This window comes from Danio aesculapii, chromosome 3, assembly GCF_903798145.1.
Source record: "Danio aesculapii chromosome 3, fDanAes4.1, whole genome shotgun sequence".
NCBI classification, from domain to species: domain Eukaryota; kingdom Metazoa; phylum Chordata; class Actinopteri; order Cypriniformes; family Danionidae; genus Danio; species Danio aesculapii.
The window spans coordinates 32,477,559-32,495,461 of NC_079437.1; the positions used below are offsets into that span (position 1 = coordinate 32,477,559).

Sequence of the window (17,903 nt, forward strand, 5' to 3'; positions counted from 1 at the left end):
TAATTTAGTTTAACTGTAGCCTATATGTTGTTTTCTGGACTCTCAACGTTTCATGAATCACAGAGGACAACATTTTCATCTTAAAATCATACTTAATCCTCTTCAAAAAAACAATGTTCCTACATTTTTAATCGCCTTACGAAGTTGATTAACAGCAAACTTTCATTTGTGGGTGAACTGTGTCTTTAATTTTGCAGTTTTCAGGTCAGCTGAGTCCAGATTCTGCTCAGTATTCAGATATTCACAATGCAAGTTTAGCTATACCCAAATGCTCTTAAACAGTATTTCAAGCAGTTAATCCAAGCAGGAAATTACTTATACACAGGCATCTGTTGCTTTTGTTTGTAGAATGAAGTGACCCACTTTAAATGCTTTGTGATATAATAGCATGGTGCATACAGCCCGCTCAACATGCCATACATGCCTGTATAATCAAGCATATAATATGATTGCAATTTTAAACATCCACACACTCTCTGCCAATGTAAAAAACAATACACAGCTTGAATAAAGTCGACAAAATTCAGTTGAATAACACAGCTAGTGGAGCTCGGCGAGCCTTTGCATGAAGGACCTGCTGCAAAGGCTCTCAATGACACATTGCTCATTCAGGTGAGAGAACAATACCGCGCATTTTATTACGCAGCTGCCGCATACCGGGCATTATTACCCGGTATGCGGTTTCGATCAAACTCAACGGGCGGCTTTAACAGTTAAGTAGCACACAGCATCTGAGCGCTGAGAGACGCGCCTATTCACAGCTCCACATCTGTCAAGACGCTATCAATGCGACTACCTGTCAGCCGAGCAATTGTATTGTCACGTAAACAGAGAGCGCCAATACCTGTTGACTCCTCCTACCGCCGTGCTGGTTGCTGGAAGTTCAAGTCAGAGATGCTTCAATTTCACCGACGAATGTCGTTCTTCTCCGCCGGGCGAGCCTGCGGTGGAATTTGGCTTAGGCGGGTTGTGAATGTCCGCTCCTACAATTCACCAACGCGAGGATCCCGCTGTAGCCTACATTCGCAGGGCGGCAGAGCAATGATGCACCGCACGGCACAGACGAGCAGCCATTGCGGTCACGTGTGAGCTGGTGAAACCGAACACCGGCCAGCCTCCGCCGCGTCTCCTCCCATTCTCCCCTTCCGCGGTGTCACTTCAGGGCACGATACCGCTCAACATAAGCTCAGCTGCTGCGAGCCTTTATGTAACCACAGCGCGCTATGCAGGAAGTTTAGTGCTTTTGCATTAGGGCAAGACTGCGTTTCAGGTCTCCTTTGCCTAAAAACATCTCTAGAAGTTCTGACTCGAATAATGCTGTGAAAGTTAAAAGAAAGGCTATGATACTTGAGAAATTATCCGAGGTTCCTCGAACCCTGGGTTGGTTAGAAACAGAGAAAAGGAGATGACAAGAAGGACCACCGAGCATTCTGCACTGGAAGTATGGGCAAATAAAAACCATGCCGCAATAAAATATTTAAAAGTGCGTTGTTGGTTTGGCTATGAATGAATGGTGATAAAAATGCAGCAAAACAATAATCAGCCAATTGGTGTAGATGTAAATTTAGTCAAAGAAGCGGTCTACACCCAAACGCCCAATGCAGTAATGCAATACATTTGGTTTATTGACATATAAAAATGTCATATATATATATTGTGTTGCACAGTCAATGCATTGCTCTAGTTTTTTTATTCAAAATAAGATATAGTATTTACAAAAACATGTTAATCAGTGTGCTAATTATGGAGCGTCAACTTTTTTGGTAATGTTAGTTTGTGCAGTACATGCTTCTGTGAATCATCCATTCATTCATTCATTTTCTTTTCGGCTTAGTCCCTTTATTAATCTGGGGTCGCCACAGCGGAATAAACCGCCAACTTATCCAGCATATGTTTTTTGCGGATGCCCTTCAAGCCGCAACCCAACACTGGGAAACACCCACACGCTCTTGCACACACTCACATACACTACGGCCAATTTAGTTTATTCAATTCACCTATATAAAGCGCATGTCTTAGGACTTTGGGGGAAACCGGAGCACCTGGAGGAAACCCACACCAACACGGGGAGAACATGCTAACTCCACACAGAAATGCCAACTGACCCAGCCGGGGCTCTAACCAGCGACTTTCTTGCTGTTAGGCAATTGTGCTACTCACTACGCCACCGTGCTGCCCCTTCAGTGAATCAAGTTTATGTATTTATTTGAATTATATCTTATTTGTTAATAAAATGTATGTATGTTTTCAGTGTTTTGTGGGATAGGCTATGTAGTGTATTCTAACCTGATTAGCTATTTCGGCTTACTTTAGGGCAAAGTATGCATCTAATTTGACTTTATTTTATTTTTTTCTTATAGAGATGGATTGGCGCGATTATGCATTCACAATGGTATGAACCGTTATAGGGGTGGTTAAAAGGATATCTAATATTTTAATTATTAACATATGTTCATTCATTCATTTTCTTTTTGGCTTAGTCCCTTTATTAATCTGGGGTCGCCGCAGCGGAATGAACTGCCAACTTATCCAGCATTTGTTTTATGCAGCAGATGCCCTTCCAGCTGCAACCCATCACTGGGAAACACATACACACTTATTCACACACACATATACTACGGACAACTTAGCCTACCCAATTCACCTGTACCGCATGTCTTTGGACTGTGGGGGAAACCGGAGCACCCGGAGGAAACCCACGCAAACCCAAGGAAGACATGCAAACTCCACACAGAAACGCCAACTGACCCAGCCGAGGCTCGAATCAGCGACCTTCTTTCTGTGAGGCGAAAGCACTAACGACTGCGCCACTGCATCACCTTAATTATTAACATTATTACTTAAAATACAGATCAGAGTGAACTTTTTTCAGATTCAAAGGGATCCCCGATACATTATATTTTGATGTTTTTTTAGGAGGGGGATCAAGGCTCAATTATACAGATCAGAGTGAACTTTTTTCAAATTCAAAGGGACCCCCGATACAATATATTTTGATGTTTTTTTTTTTTTTTTTGGGGGGGGGGGGGTCAAGGCTTAATTAGGGGGGTCAACCCCACCACCAACACCCCCCACCCCCCAAAACCCCCCTGTAATTCACACCCTGACGTTAATTGAACATTTTTTGTTTACTCTTTGACTATATTAAAAACACCTAGATTAAACTACATTGAAATCATCCATATTGTATCAAATAGCATCAAAAGAGGCTTATATAAACTCGAAAGTCGTAACTTGTGTTGGTCTAAAATAAAATGGCATAGTACAGCATGTCTGAAGGACTGCACAATTTTGATGAGTAAGGGTAGGAAAGTGCAAAATGGAATTCATATAAACACTGTCAGAGCTCCTCCAGTTACCCCATGATGATGGAATAGGCTTTGAGGCACTTGAAACATATACGCTGCAGTTTTTTGAGCACACAGTATTTGAGGCATTTTAATAAGGTGCCTATAGAGGTTCCACCAATGTGTCAGTCTGAGAAACCCCTAATGGCGTATTATTTCATTTTTACAACATATAACATTGTTGTATTCAGGCTTCAAAGGGCTTTAAACAATCATTTACATTGCTTTCTTTTGTGGCCTCGGAACAGATGTGTCAACATGGTGATGTGCACTGTGTGAAAAACAACTGCAAGCACCATTGATCTAGAGAATATTCCTTGAATTACACAAGCGCTGAGCATCCACACTCTTTTATGACCTTTTACCACTTCACTGTGACAACAAGGACACATTCTCTCTATTGCAAAAGCTCTTCTGTCGCAATAACAAAAGAAAAAAGCAATCCACAGCGAAGCGAGCAAAACACTATTAAAATCTCAGATTGCTGGGAGACCGTCCTAAACCAGCTTAAACCAGGTGAGTTAAATCCGTCTTCCCTCACTAGGGAGGTGTCGTCAGTTTGTCTCCCCTCATCTTGTTTATGTGAGCTATTTCCAGAAGCAGCCTTTGCCTCTACTTGTTTTGCTACCCATCATTGTGTACAATATTACTGACCCCCTCAGTGTGTGCTTGCAAATAGGATGACTGCTGAAAGAATGCCAAGACCTTTTGCCTATATGGCCCATCACCTTGCAAATGAGGGAACGTCCCATTAACAGAAGAGAAAAATAAACTCTCCTTTTTAGATGGAGTCATGTCACATGTGGTTTGCCTGGCCTAAGAGCTTCAATGGGTGTTCTAATGACTCATAATCCCATTCGTTAACCTGTAAAGACATCAAATGTGAGACTTTTTAGGGGAAATCTGTTTTCTTTTTCTTCTGAGGTCTAAATTTAGGAACACATGCCTAAGATTATGTGTAGGTTTTAAAGTGGTTGGGTTTTAATCTCTCCCATGTGGTCCTACTTTATTAGGGAAATATAGAAAAACATGGATTTTACTCAAATTGAACAAAGCCTTCATTAGACGAAACATCATGGCTGCAGTCTTGGTTAGATGTACATGTATTTTAAACTAAAATAACAGCAACTAAAATAATAGAGATTTAAAAAAGATGAAATGATATAATTATGAAAAATTAAAAATTGAAGTGAATTTACTTATATGATCACATTTTATAGTATCATGTAGTTGGCTTTACTAATGCATAATTGTCTTATGATGCTGACATTTCATCACCTAGGAATTATAAGGTTCTATGCGTTCTCAATGATTTTGAGATATTGAGCTTGGCATGTCATATAGAAAACAATATGTGTGTAACAGCTCTCTGTCATACATTAACCCGACCCTAAATGTACTCTTGTAAATGATCAAAATTCTCTTAAATTTGCAAGTTGGGGTAAAACCAACAGGGCATACACAGATAGAGCCTTCTAATACTAAAAAGTCATTGATCACTTGGAATTATAAGGTTCTATCTGGTAAATCATTAACTGAAGCATAAAATAAAAATTGGTATTGTAACAATATGTTGATTCTTGAAAAAGTAAAACTTTTGATTTCTATAACATTTATTTAATGTTTTAGGATGAATATTTTTACTTGTACAAATGAAGTATAAAAGGCTGTACATTTATAGTATTTGTCCAGTGCAGCTGTTCATTTAATGTAATTATTATGGTAATATTTATTGAATTATATGCTTTATATGGATGATTGAATTATATTTATTGAATTATATGTCCCATTAATTACATTTGCCCTTCAGGGCTTAGTATCAAATTTAAACACTTTAAAAGAAAACAAGCAAATGAGGAAATTAGTTTAACAAAGTTTAATAAACTCTGAAAAATGTTTCACTGACTATAAACTATATTCACAAATAAAAAATTCACCTTTAATATGTAATTTTTTTAAAATAACTTTCTTTTTCAACAATGTAAAATGTAACATTTCATCTCAATGCCAAAAAACGCTTCTAAATCATCACATTTACACGCATCTTCTCAGTTTTTTTGAAATGCTGATTGGCTCACTGAAAAAACCTTATAAAGCCACGCTAGAGTTCAACTTTGTAGATAAAACCTTTTTTGTTTTTTTAAATAAAATGTAAACAACTTATAAAAAAACATCTCATAATGTAAATAAGTTGTCATTTAATAAGAATATGTGAATAACTCAATTTTGACAAAAATGTCAGACAAAATCTTATACAATACTGTTCAAAATTTTAATTTAGAGAGAATTATTAAATACAGCAAATGACCTTAAATTGATCAAACGAAGATGACTGTTAAACATTTTAGCATTCTATTTATATTTATTACAATTAAAAAGACTTAAAAATTGAAGGAAAAAATTACTATAATAATGTTTTTTCTGTATTATTTGTCAAATAGGGGTGTCACAGTGGCGCAGTGAGTAGCACAATTGCCTCACAGCAAGAAGGTCGCTGGTTCAAGCTTCAGCTGGGTCAGTTGGCATTTCTGTGTGGAGTTTGCATGTTCTCCCCATGTTCGTGTGGGTTTCCTCCGGGTGCTCCGGTTTCCCCCACAAGTCCGAAGACATGTGGTACAGGTGAATTGGGTAAGCTTAATTGTCTGTAGTGTATCTGTGTGAATGAGTGTGTATGGAAGTTTCCCAGTGATGGGTTGCAGCTGGAAGGGCATCCGTTGCGTACAACATAAGCTGGATAAGTTGGTGGTTCATTCCGCTGTGGCGACCCCAGATTAATAAAGGGACTAAGCTGAAAAGAAAATGAATTAATTAATTAATTTGTGAAATAAATGCAGCTTTGAGGAGCAAAGACCAGGTCTTACGTAAACAGATATTTCTTCTCTGGACCCATTTAACATGTACGAATCTTGAAATAAAGTGATCCCGACCCCCTATCCTGCAGCGCTGCAATGAATATAGCAGGTCCCCTTGGGTTAAGTGAGCCTGTCATTTTTTTGTCATTGTTTAATTGCACAAGGCTTAATTTGTATGGCCTATGTATCACAGCTAGAGCGAACACCTAAAACCCCTCTGTGTTTTGACGGGTCACAAGACTTGACCAGAGGAAATGAGCTGGGAATGCAAGCCTGTGAAGATCCTATCAGAGGGTGGGAAAGAGCTAGTGCCATTTAGCATCCCGCCACTTCAAAGAGGACAGCCTTACTACTGATCCACACACGCACTGCTGCACAAAGACAGTCGCAGAGCCCCGATCCAGTACAGTCTTCCCTGCCACCCTCGGATCTCATCTCTAGCCTTTAAAAAGCCATAAGACTTACATTTTCTGAAATGCACTCTTTGAAAACTTCCAGTCCTGGACAGCAAAATCTGCTCCATGGGGTTTAGCCTGTCTGAAAGCATGTGGTAAGCCTTGTGGAATGTTTTAAATGACTCCCAGATGCGGGCAGTGAACGTGCTTAACCCTTTAGCATCTATAGACTGAGCAGTCTGGTTTACTTTTGTTTTAAGTGCACTTTTAAGTCTATATCTCTTCTGCCAGCCGTCAGAGAGATGCTGTGAAGGTTAGAATTGTCAGAATTGTTTCAAATCTTCTTCACCTCTGATGCATGTTTGGCTTTAGTCTGACATGCTTGTCCTGTAAATTATAGTTTAATATAATTAAAGTTTACGTGATATTAAAATTGCAATGCTTATTTTGCTAGCGCACATTGTTATTCTTTAGGTGAACAATTAATCTGAAAGCTAATCCACTGAAGTTGTTTTTGGTAATCTTCTATCACACTATTTTCCCGGTGTTGGGTTGCAGCTGGAAGGTCATCCACGTAAAACATATGCTGGATAAGTTGGCGGTTCATTCCGCTGTGATGACCCCAGAATAATAAAGGGACTGAGCCGAAAAGAACATTTATTAATGAATGAATCACACCATTTGACAGTTGTCTATTTGATTTTCTTAACCAAGCTCCCCTTACCTTTAGTTTGCTAAGAGTGAATGATGCATAAATAAAGCCCTATCCCCTACTCAATATTCAGTTTTACTTGGAAGTACATCAACATACTGAATTGAATAGAATTTTTATTTGTGTCCAATACATCTTGAAATAAATAATAAAAAAAAACACAATAAAGCCCTCAACTTGTTTCCATTGCAGTTGTGAAATAAAAGTCTCAGCAACTTCTGGTTCATGCAGAATTTAAACCAATGGGGTATATGCACACAGACTTTTCATTTCAGTCAGGCAGCCCCAGGGCTTCCGGTGAATTGTCATCCCATACAAATCGCATCGTTTAAGATCTGATTTCTTTAAAATACAGCGATCTTCACTTGTCTGGCTGAGATAAGATATAAAGTGGGTCTCAGATTAAACAAGAAGCACTGCATTAAATTATATTTTTTTCCCTGCCATGTCTTTAAAATATGGAAATTAATTTTACCCCAGTATTTTCAATGGAGTTTCTGCGCTAGCCTGTTGCTAATGGTGGCGCTATAGTGTTTCAATGGTCTTTCATCTCTTTTTACAATTTAACAGCTAAATGGATGCTTAAGTCTATTTAATTGATTATATTTGTATTACATTACAACATCAATGCTGTAAAAGGAACTTAAGAAACTAAAAATAGTCACATTAACCATTCACCAGAAGTTCATCATTGGCTGAAAAACACTAGCTGTGCATAGAGCCCATTTTGTTTTCATCAGAACAATATCACAAGTTAAATCAGACTAATAGACTAAAGGTACATGGAAACAACTCACGTAAAAACAAAAATGTCTTAATCTATAGACTTACAGACGACACTCAAAATAATTCACACAGACCTGCATAATATAACTTAAGTAAACAGTAAGTGGCTGGCATACATAAACACTTCACACATTCACAAATGCCTGATAGTCCACCATTGTTGTTTTGGTTGTTAGGTATACTGTACTTGCCTGTCTATAAAACAAACACAAAATCACAAGTTTGTATTTTACATGTGAACACACACATAATAATGTTAAACTTCTACTTTAAAATCCATTTTCAAAGGTGTGTTGTCCCAGAAATGTTGATATCTAAAAATTTAAAACTAATTTAAAAGCATTTTTGGTTTAAATCATGTAAACATACAAACCCCCAGAAGCATGTTTAATCATCGTAACCGTAAAAGTAGCACTTTGTTGTAATTTTTTTAAGACAGTAATTATTCCTCTTTTATTACACTATTTGTGCGTTTATTAGCAGTCAAACGTGTCTAGAGTTGTTTTATAGGAATATCAACACACTTCTTGTGTGAGCACTACAGCTCAAGTATGATTGTTGGTGTGTTTGGTTCAAAGAGAGGAAGTGTCGTGTTTGTGAATCTGCTGCTCGGGAGGGCGATTATATCGAAATGACTGATATCCTTTAAAGAAACGAACTCGATTGCCCTTTCTCTCGTCAAGCCTCCACCGCCCTCCCTTTTCTGCACTCATTCGCCTGCCAGAACAAAGCCATGGAAAGAAGCCCATTAGGCGGACTGATAACAATAGACAGAACTGAGTGAGTGGGGAAAGAGTGAAGGGAAAAGAGGCAGAATGTAGGTCGGAGGCACTGCTATAGGATGGGACAAGCAGAAATACTGAGAATCATTTCGAAGACAGCAGAAAGAAGGGTTGTTGGTATTCTTGATATAAAGTGATTCACTGTTGAGTTTACTTTTTATAGTGTTTATCTTCAACTATAGTAGTAGGTAGTGTAGTATAGTAGTAGGTAGTGCTATCGCCTCACAGCAAGAAGGTTGCTGGTTCGAGCCTCGGCTGGGGTCAGTTGGAGTTTGCATGTTCTCCCTGCGTTTGTGTGGGTTTCCTCCGGGTGCTCCGGTTTCCCCCACAGTTCAAGACATGCGCTACAGGTGAATTGGGTAGGCTAAATTGTCCGTATGAGTGTGAATGAGTGTGTATGGTTGTTTCCCAGGGATGGGTTGTGGCTGGAAGGGCATCCGCTGCATAAAAACGTGCTGGATAAATTGGTGGTTCATTCCGCTGTGGCGACCCCGGATTAATAAAGGGACTAAGCCGAAAAGAAAATGAATGAATGAATGTATGTGCATATATACATGCATACACACACACACATATATATATATATGTATGTGTGTGTGTATATATATATATATATATATATATATATATATATATATATATATATATATATATATATATATATATATATAAAATATTAGTCATCTAATAGTAGCTATACTAGTAAAATGCAATTTCCTTTAACTAGACAAGTTTGGTTAATTAGGCAAGTCATTGGTGGTTTGTCCTGTAGCCAATTGAAAAATCGAAAAATTTTATTTCTTTATGGATAAAAATAATATTATTGACCCCAAAGGTTATTTACAAAAAAATTATAATCTTATTTCAGCCAAACTAAAATAAATAAGATAAAAAAATTATTTCCTTTCATTTTTAAATAGGAATCGGGAAATATTTGAAAATGAATACAAATTTCACAAGAGAGCTCATAATTTTGCCTTATCGCATATCCACAAAAATAACAGAAAACACTGCATCATGCATGCCAGTAGTTGCCGATGATTAACTGACTTAAAACAGCTTGCGTAACTCATCAAATTAAGTTAGAACATGATTAAATTTTCACAGTATGTCTGATAATATTCTTCTGGAGAAAGTCTTATTTGTTGATTAAAAAGAAACAATGATCTCCTATATTTTTACCATGATTTATAAAATATCTCCACTACATTGTCTTTCAGTGTAAAAGTGCCAAAACACTCCAAAACATTATACACTGCCACTATTCCGATTTCTGTTCATTTCTCAGCACAATTTTTGTAGCATTTAAAATATTATAAAAGTGAATGTGAACCTGTACCACATATAGTTTAATACAAGCCAGTTTTTTTTTTACTATTTGTTTTACATTGTATTTTCATTTATTGTAGTTTCATTAAAAGACAACAGAGCATTATTTCACCCTTACTGTATCTTTTTATTTGAAAAATTAAAGCGGAAATTTTACTTGCATTTAATATGCTTTCTATGTATATAAACTATCCTTTGTAATTTGATGCCAACACTGACATGTTTTTGACCCAGCACGGAAATTATTATTAAAGATCCAGCTTTTCAAAAAAAAAACTAAAAGCTGGACTACTGTAGGTACAATTTGACAGGCACAAAGCACTCAATCTATCTTCCCTTCTCGGGGAAACTAATCTGTGAAATATATCCGCATTGGGCGCAGTGCTGCTCCAAGGCAGTGAGTGAATGGCACCATGATCCACATGAGAGGACAGAGCCCAGTGATGACAGGGATAATGAGGCTGATGAAAGTGCACACATGGAAGACAGACAAATGAATTATTCACCTCGCTTACCACTTCCTACCTTGTCTTCTTCATGTGCTCTTTGAACATCCACTGACCCACATTCACAACAAAAAACACAAAAAACTTGACCAAGACATATACCGTATAAATGCACGGTTGTTATTTACCTGATTCGCATTCAACTTAATGTCAACACTCAAGAAAACAAACCCTCTCCTTGTTCAATTTTTCACTGCTAGCAAGATCACAGATACTCGAGGACACCGCTATTATATCACCAGCCACAACAGGCCTCAAAAAAAGAAGCTGCCTGCTCCAATTGGCGCGTAACAAGGTCTTCTCTGTCTCTACACAAACACACATTCACAAGCTCAATAAAACAGAACAACTCTGTAAACTGCAATTAAAATCCTAGGCACTAATTAGGTGGAAATGGATGCTTGTTAAAAGACAGCAAGTGTAGGAAGCGGACTCAACATGGCGACCGTTTTATTTACCTCAGTGTTCACCCCTTCCAGGTTCCGTCACTGGGTTTCTTTGCGCAATCGCAACTCAGACATGTCAAAATGCATTTGGCACAGATGTTCTTGTTTATAATGCTTGAAGGCTTGAGTGTGATGTAGATAAACTACTGATTGGCTTTTTAATTGGTTATTGATCAGTGAGTCTTTGTGAAGGAGCAGGAAGAGCAAGGACCTCTGCTGCCGTAAGTATAGACACAAAAGTCTCGTTTCCATTGAGTGGTATTGTCCAGTACAGTACACTACAGTATGTATTGGTATGGGTCACTTTGCTCAGGTTTGCGTTACCACTGCCAACAATATCCTACTTGGTAGGCATCAACGTTATTCTCTCTTGAAGAAAGAAAGCGACAATGTTCAACACTCAAAATAGACTTTTGCTGCATGTTCAAACTACTTATTTAAAATGAGTTGAAGCAACACAATTCTTATATTTTTTTTGGGCAACTTAATTGCTTTATGTTCAATCCACTTAAATTTGTAAAAATGAATGTTAACATAATAGATTTGTGTTGGGACAATATGCAGGAATTGTGTGGAACCTGCATTTTTTACAGTGAAGTTGGTCATTCTCAAATGTAGACCAAGGTTTTAATTATTTTGGATTTTTCATTAGTTTTAGTTTTTATTTAGTTTTTACTTTCTGTTTTCAAATTCAGTTAGTTTTAATCAGTTTTTAGAGGTAGGTTTACTAGTTTTTCTATTTTGAAATGGCTTAGTTTTCGTTTAGTTTTTATTAGTTTCAGTATTATTTTTCGGGGTTTTTTGTTCGTTTTTTAATAAATTAGAACATTTGTTAGGTGCAAGATTCAAAATCATCAAAATAAATATTGTATATTTAAATTCAACCATTCAGAGGACACATGAACACTACACTACCATCTCATTTCAAATACATCAGCCCACAAGATAGCAAGCCTAAGTACAATAAAATATGTGTGCAAGGCTGCTTCAGATGTTAGATACACAGTAGTGATGGGAAGTAAATTGGTTTATTTCGAGTCAGAGGGCGTATCAGGTGTGTTAAAAAGTAAGTTGTTTGTGGATACGTGCTTACTAAAGCATTTCAAATGATTCAGTTCGATTTGGTGAACTAGTTCAACCAATTCACTTTGAAGATCTGGTTAAAAATAACAATTTGTTCACGATCCCTAATATAGAAATAAAACCCATTACCGGACGCAAATGCGTTAGATTAATACTTTTAAGTGTCTGCTCGGGTTGCTTTTAATATTGTCACCGTGTTAAGCTGCGGTCACACTGGGCTTTGTGTGTGCGAAATTCTGTCATACTGTGCTGCAAAAAGGGGCGGGAATAAACAAGAAGATACGACTGCCACAAGGGGGCGTATTCAGACAGTCGTGTCCAAATGTCGTGTGTAGTGGAAAGGCGGCTTGAGGTGCCGTGTGGGTCAAACACCTGGCATATGCGTAAAATTGGCAGCGCAAAGTAAATAGATTTACTTCTAAAAGGCGTATGTTTTAAATACATTTAGAAAGATAAAAACGAAAGACGTTATTGTTATAATTTTAGTTTGTTTCAGTTAGTTTTGTATGCACACAATACAGTTTCAGTTAGGTCTAGTTTATTAAAACTCTCGTTTTTATTTTTATTTCAGTTAACGAAAATGTTTTTTCAATTCTAGTTTTTTGTTTTTTCATTCGTTTTTGTTAACAATAATCTTAATGTAGACACACGGCAAGTCTGCGCAAATAGAGAGAGGAATCAGTGACACTTATACTTTCCACATATTTACACACAACATGTAAACAGCCTCATAAATAGCAATAGTTTTGCTAAATTGTACTGTTTTGCACCAAACTGCAACACTCCAAAAGAGTTCACCCATTTTTACTGTTTTTGATGCTCGTGGTTTCTACAGCATTATTGCAGTACTCTGGTTTTTATTATTACATATAAATCTGCAAGACACTTTTACTTTTAACCATTGGCATAGCAACAATGCTCGACTGCTTGATCTACAAAGAATGCCTCTTTGAAGTTTGCATGTTTTTAGTATTGGTTTAAGATATACCCATACCATGTTTTTTATTTACCAGCTGTTTCCAATTGGTCTTAACATGCATTTACTTAAGTGATTTCATTGCAAGTGGTCAGCTAATATACATTACCTTTCCACCTTCAAATGTATCTCCTGTAGCCACTTGTGCTGGTCTTTGCCAAGACTCTTCTCTCTAATTTTGTCACACTCTACATTTCGCAGAATGTGAGTACATTTGAATGAACAAACCCATGTTATGCAGCTTACAAGCAAACGAGAAAGCAAATGAACGTAAGGGATGTAGACGGAAACCATGATTTTGCTAATCATTTGAGTGTTTTGGTACAGTACACTTTCTCACAACACAACCTGTAACTTTCACATGCTAGTTCAGTAGGCAGAGAACAGGTGGGCTTTTGTGGCTGTATGAACTCATTTGACCTCATGAAAGTTTACACTACAAACTACCAGTGGAAGTGGTTGATCGTGGATGAATCTGAAAGATTTTGGATTAGTTTTTAGTGTCATCAATTATTGATCAAAATTAGAAAGAGAATCCAATAGTATCTGACTGCAGACTTGCATATGCAAACTGAGTCCTGCAATCTCAGACACAATGCACTCAATGAAGCAAGCAAAGCCACTGTGAGGGGTAGGGTTAGGGGTGGGGTTAGGTGTGCACAATAAAAGCATTGCATGCAGCTCAGCTTGCATCTGCCCAGGTCTGCATCCAGACCCTTCTCAAAAAATCACAACTTAACAGCAGGTTCAAAAGGGGTCATTTTCTGAGAAACCATGGAGCACCATGTAAATATAGAAACAAAACAGTCAAATTCAGAATATTGACATGCACTAGCATTTAAACATACAGTAACACAAAGAAAATGAATGAGAAATTCTTGTTAAATATATCCTTAATATTTTAGACAATCAGACACGGATGTTAGTAGGTTCCTAATGGTGGAAGGAGTGCTGCTGTTATGATCTTGAGAATGAGTTCCCTGATCGGATCCCACTTCAGGATTGTGGATAGTGTAGTTTTTTATTGGTGTTTTTGGCAAATAAAATACGGTTTGGACTGCCTGTCATGGCATGAATGGGAGATAGATTTGTGCAGTGTTTGACATTTTCAGCTTGATAGACTGTTGGAGTTGGAATTTGGCAGAAGTTTGCAGCTTTAATAATCAAAATTGAAACAGCTTAAAGTTTATACTGTGCTTGCATTGCATTGTGTTGTTGTTTTTTCAATGCAGGGGAGTTTTTGTACATTTTGTTGAAATGCAATGTGGCTTTACTCATTGGAATTGTGCCAAATTTTCGTAAAGCACTGGCACTAATTCAAAACAATGATAAACGGTATATCAGAGAGTGGACCATCCCAAAGTCCCTTTAAGGCAAGTCATTTCACTTGACGGCCATCTTTAAAATGCCTCTCAGGCAGTATGCTCGGGCATTCTGTCTGAATGTGGAAACATCAAATTCTCTAAAATTGCTTGCCAAGCTTACGACTGAATTTCATATCAGGAATCACCAATAAAATTAAACAACAACCGTCTCTTTAGTTTAGTTTCTAAACGCCAAAATTATACAAAATCTGCAAAAACGTCTTGTCCAAACCCCTCCCCAGGAGTATCGTCAGTCTATATACTTTTCACCATATAACGATCATGATTGGCTCCTGTACTAGTAGGCGGGGCTTTGTTCACTATATTGTCAGTTACACTTTTCCTCATTCAAAAAGATACGAGTGACATGTCTTGTGTAAATATAGTCTATGACCATACTAAGGTCATATTAGTTCAGTACTTGTATGACAACATTTCCATCGCAGTTTTTTAAAAGTTAACACCAAATACACCATATAGGTCACATGGTACTATGACAGGTGAATTTAATTTCCTTTATGTCATCTTTCACCCTTGTTTTATTCTATTTGGTACTCTGTTTTGTTGTTATTTTGTCCAATGTAAAGTCAATAGCAGTTTTTTTTTACAATGGAAGTCTATGGGACAGTTGCTAAGGTGCCGTAAGTGGTTGCTAGGGTGTGGCTAGTAAGTTGTAAGGTCATCAGTGATTGGCAGATTGCTAGTCTAAGTTAAATGAGCATAATCCTAAATCTGTATGACCGTCTGGCGGAGAGTTATGAGGTCAGAAAGTTTGGTCCAATGTTAAGTCAATGGGACTTTTCAGAATTTTCCGGGTCAGTTTTCAGAAAACTGTAAATCAGATCAGTTGGAAAAGATATAGCAACCCAAGTCAGACCAGTTTTAGAAAAGAAAATGGCAACTGACCCAGCCAAGGCTCAAACTAGCGACCTTCTTGCTTTGAGGCGATTGTGCTACCCACTGCGCCACTGTGCTGCCTTGTTTAGAATTAAACTGGGACCAAATCTTTGGAACCCTAAAAATGGAAACATCAGGGGATGGGTCTATATTTACCTGCAACATCTTAGACATAATTGTAAAATAATTAATCCAGTAATTCTGTACCATAGGGCACATAAAGAACATATGACTTAAATTACACTGTGGTGCATGACATCTGTCACGTCTGTCATCAATATTGGGAAAAATTTCAGATAGCCTGGCTTGTGAGAAATAGATTCTTTGAAATACTTTAAACTGTATCAGGCTAAAGCAAGCACAAACCTTTCCTCTTTTGATATGTTTTTGTAATCAAACATTAAAATGCCAATACATCACAAAAAAAAAAAACAATCAAATTTCAGATATGAAGCCATTTTGCAATATGACTAAATGGGAAACTTATTTGCTGATCTATAAAACACAGTTTGGCCCAAAAATACCCCCAATAAATTCCTCAGAATTGATCAGTCTTTCACTTTCCACAGCGCAAAAAGATGTTCTCACACACTCCGGCCTCTACCCTGTTTTTCTGTTTCCTGAAAGAGTCCTCCTGTGTCCATTTTAGGACACGGAGGCCACTGGTGCGTGAAGGCTAGCTGTCGCTTCACATTACAGTGAGCAGGCATTGGGCACTCGGCCCTCTTGAGCAGGAGCCCCTCTCCTCCAGAGGTCCCGAAAACGTGTCTATGTGAGAGGAAACACTCTGGATTTTCCTAAAATAACACATCACCTACAAGCGTGCGCAGCAGACACTACTGTAATATTTATTCTCGGTTTGATCTGATTCCTTCCTACCTGAAGAGGCGGCGGTGACGTGGTAAAGCCTTCTTGAAGATTCATACATCCACAGAATTTCTCATGCAGACCTAACCAGTCCACAAAAGCATACGACTCGATATGAAGAGCAGGTCACTGGGTAACATTCAGCTGTCAGTACAAGCCACAGCAAAAACTGAAGAACACACACACACGCACGCACGCACACATACGCTAGAAACCTCGGCCCACTTCTCACTGTCTCTCACGCAATGCTCCTCACCAAGGGCTTCCTGTTCCTCTTGCTGTTGTTTATTTGGTGCCCAAGCACTATCATCAACACCCTCTCAAATGAGAAGTGAAACCGGGGTTACTTTAGGACACTCTAGGAGCTCAGACATGCCCACAAAAAAAAAACATTTGCTTAAAAAAATGGATGATTCTGAAGCAGCGCTGACAAAATTATGTCTTGTGTATGGCAATGTAGAGCTAGTTTGGGTATTTAGTATATGTGCAAGTGTGCCCTAAGACCGAAATATGTCTTAAAGACTCTTTGAAATGGTTTGACTTGTTGAATTTCCTTTGACCAACTTCCTGTTGAAACAAGTTTTTGAGAGACACATTGAAGGGCGGTTCACCTTTGTTTACATTAGCAACTTTAATGGCATCATGATTTGCGTGAGAAATGTTTTAGTCTAGTATGGGACAAAAATCAGGAGAAATCATCAAAGATTGGAATTGTGTCAATGTTTATGTGCTAGCGTACAGATTAGCACTGATCTCTCATTTTGTTTTTAATAGCTAGAGGACATCAAAGACAGTAGCTAATCCAAAAAACTCAACAATCGCAAACAATACTATACTTAACTATACTATACTATAATCCTTGTTTCTGATGTTTTTGTAATATTTTGCTTTGCTGCTCAAGAAACATTCACATACAACATTGTATTTTATTTAACACAAAACAAATAATTTTGAATATATATATATATATATATATATATATATATATATATATATATATATATATATATATATATATATATATGTGTGTGTGCATATATATGTGTGTGTGTGTATATATATATATATATATATATATATATATATATATATATATATATACACACATATATATGCACACATATATATACACACACATACACACACACACATATATATATACACACATATATGTATATATATATATACACACACACACACACATATACACACACATATATATATATATATATATATATATATATATATATATATATATACACACATACATATATACACACACACACATATATATGCACACATATATATACACACACATACACACACACACATATATATATACACACATATATGTATATATATATATACACACACACACACACATATACACACACATATATATATATATATATATATATATATATATATATATATATATATATATATATATATATATATACACACATACATATATACACACACACACACATATATATTTATATACACACACACATATATAAGTGTGTTTTAAGCAACATCCCACACATATACATTTACAAAA

The 17,903-nt window shown here is 37.1% G+C and overlaps 1 protein-coding gene across 2 annotated transcripts in view; it reads right to left on the minus strand.

Moving 5' to 3' along the window:
* Positions 1-16,456, minus strand: part of rarab (retinoic acid receptor, alpha b) — a 207,892-nt gene extending 191,436 nt beyond the window's left edge. The window contains exon 1 of one of the 2 annotated variants that reach the window (XM_056453742.1): positions 16,355-16,456. The gene's annotated coding sequence lies outside the window, so the exon portion shown is untranslated. Of the gene's footprint in view, positions 1-844; positions 1,124-16,354 lie in introns of those variants that run through there. The other variant, XM_056453741.1, reaches the window with a different exon arrangement.
* Between the last annotated feature and the right edge of the window lie 1,447 nt (positions 16,457-17,903).